The sequence below is a fragment of the Loxodonta africana genome, chromosome 8, assembly GCF_030014295.1.
Source record: "Loxodonta africana isolate mLoxAfr1 chromosome 8, mLoxAfr1.hap2, whole genome shotgun sequence".
Classification (NCBI taxonomy): domain Eukaryota; kingdom Metazoa; phylum Chordata; class Mammalia; order Proboscidea; family Elephantidae; genus Loxodonta; species Loxodonta africana.
This window is the reverse complement of record NC_087349.1, coordinates 18,362,567-18,365,807: the sequence shown is the minus strand read 5'-3', so window position 1 is coordinate 18,365,807 and position 3,241 is coordinate 18,362,567.

Below are 3,241 nucleotides of genomic sequence, written 5' to 3'. Positions count from 1 at the left end.
TTTCCTTTTTTTTTTTTTTTTCTTCGTGATAATCCAGGTGATCCCAACAATAATAACAAGAGCTATTATTCAGTGAGTTAGTTTAAGGAAGGGCCAGATTCTAAAGGCCTTGAATGCAAGTTTGTCTAGCCTTGAAAGTGGGACCCGGAAACTCTTTTTACATTGGCGATGCCTTAGTTCATGTGATCATCCTTATCTGGACCATTTTATTTATAGAGTAGTAATAAAACCATAGAGTTTCCATAGAGTAGTAATAATAGAGTAGTAATAGTGGTAGAAAACTTGTTGCTGTCGAATAGAGTTCAACTCATAGCAACCTATAGGACAGAGTAGAGCAGCTCCATATGGTTTCCAAGAAGTGCCTGGTGGATTCGAACTGTCAACCTTTTGGTTAGCAGCCATAGCTCTTAACTACTATGCCACCAGGGTTTCCAATAGTGGTAGAAGTAGTAACAATAATTCCTGTTAAAATTTATTAAATCTCTACTACGAGCTATGTTTTGCATTTACCGTGTTATTCAATCCTCACAGCAACCCTATAGGGTGATATTATTATTGTTATCCCATTTTGTAGCTAAAAAAAATGAAGATTTAGAAAGATTAGGTGAAACTTGGAGGTTAACCACCTTCCAGTCATCCAACATCCAATAAGTATTATTGATTGATTAGTGTGCCAGACACTGTTTTAGATGTAAGCATATATAGTGATTCGGACAGACAAGGTTACTATTTTGATGGAGCTTCTTTTATACTCTAGTACATACTTTTTTTTTTTCATACATACATACCCACTGGCATCGAGTCAATTCCAGCTCATAGCGACCCTATAGGACAGAGTAGAACTGCCCCATAGAATTTCCAAGGAGGCACCTGGCTGATTCAAACTGCCAACCCTTTGGTTAGCAGTCACAGCACTTAACCACTACACCACCAGGGTTTCTTCTAGTAGGGGAGACATAAAAGAAACTAGTAAATTAAGAAATAAAATGATTTCAGATAGTGAGTAATCCTATGATAAAAACAAAATAGGATAATTGATAGTGATTGACAGGAGTGGGAGGAGATTGCACATTTAGACAAGGAGGTTAGAAGACCTAAATGATGAAGAAGACAATTGTACAAGAACTTGAGGCAATAGCAAATGCAAAGGTCCTGAGGGGGAAATAAGCTTGGTTTGTTCAGAAATAGTTTAAGTGACAGAGCTAGAATTCAAAACTGGGTTATATTCTCAATCTCAATAATTTTATTGCGATATATTTCACACACCATAAAATTAACCCATTTAAAGTATACAATTCAATGGTTTTTAGCATATTCACAGAGTTGTGCAACCATCACCATCATCTAAGTTTAGAACACTTTGAATACCCACAAAAGAAAGCCCATACCCGTTAGCAGCCATTCCCCATTCCTGCTCCCTATCCCTATACCCACCCAAGTCCCAGGCAACCACTAATCTACTTCCTTTCTCTATGGATTTGTCTATTCTGAACGTTTTGCATAAATAGAATTATATAATGTGGTCTTTTGTAACTGGTTTCTTTAACTTAGCATAATATTTTCAAAGTTCATCTATGTTGTAGCATGTATCAGTACTCATTTTTTTATTGCTAAATAATATTCCATTGTATGGATATACCATTTTTATTTTCTACTCATCACTTGATGGATGTTTGGGTTGTTTCCACTTTTGGGTTATTATGAATAATGCTGCTAAGAACATTCAAGTGCAAATTGATGGATGGATTTATGTTTTCATAACTTTTGGGTATATATCTAGGAGTGGATTGCTGGATCATATGCTAACTCTATATTTAGCATTTTGAGGAACTGCCAAACTGTCCTACAAAGTTGCTGCACCATTTTGCATTCCCACTAGCAATGTATGAGGGTTCTAATCTCTCTACACACTTGCCAAAACTTGTTATTGTGTGTCGTTTATATTATAGCCATCCTAGTAGGTGTGAAGAGGTATCTTAAGTGACTTTTTTTTGTAGTTCCTGATTAATTAGAGATGTTAAGCATCTTTTTTATGTGCTTATTGGCCATTTGTGTATCTTCTTTGGAGAAATGTTTATTTAAATTCCTTGTCCATTTTTTAATTGGGTTATTTGTCTTTCCATTATTGAGTTACAATGTTGTTGTTGTTGCTAGCTGTCATTGAGTAGGCCCCCAACTCATGGCGACTCCATGCACAACAGAAAGAAACACTGGGTGGTGCTGCTCGGTCCTACACATTGGACTGTTGTGATTGATAGGGTTTTCATTGGCTGATTACTGGAAGCAGATTCCAGGCCTTTCTTCCTAGTCCTTCGTAGTCTGGAAGCTTTGCTGAAACCTGTTCAGCATCATAGCAACATGTTAGCCTCTCCCTACAGATACTCTGCATTTAAGTCCCTTGTAAATATATGACCTATAAATATATTACCCCATTCTGTTTCTTGTCTTTTCAATTTCTTGATAGTGTCCTTTGAAATACAAAAGTTTTAATTTTAATTAAATTCAAATCTATTTTTTCTTTCTCTTATTGCTTCCGCTTTTGGTGACATATCTAAGAAACCATTGCCTATCCCAAGGTCACAAAGATTCAGTCCTATGTTTTCTTCTTGGAGTTCTACAGTTTTAGATCTTGTATTTAGGTCTTTGATCCCTTTTAACTTTTGTATATGGTGTGAGGTAAGGAACCAGTTGTCCCAGCACCATTTGTTGAAGATTATTCTTTCCCTCATTGAATTATCTTGGCACCATTGTCAAAAATCAATTGACCATAAATGTGAAGGTTTATTTCTGGATTCTCGATTCTATCCCATTGATCTATATGTCTATCCTTAGCCAGTACCACACTGTCTTGATTGCTGTAGCTTTGTTGTAGGTTTTGAAATAGGGAACTGTGAGTCCGCCAACACTGTTCTTCCTTTTCAAGATTATTTTGGCTATTCTGGGTTACATTTCTATATGAATTTTAGAATGAGCTTATCAATTTCTACATTAAAAAAAATACAGCTGGGATTTTGATAGGGATTGCATTGAATCTATAGATCAGTTTGGGGGATATTACTATTCTAACAATGTTAAGTCTTCTGATCCCTGAACATGGGATATCATTCCATTTATTTAAGTCTCCTTTCTTTCAACAATGTTTTGTAGTTTTCACTGTTTAAGTCTGGCACTTTTTTGTTAACTTTATTTCTAGGTACTTAATTTTTTTTTGTTTCTATTATAAATGGGATTGTTTTTAAAT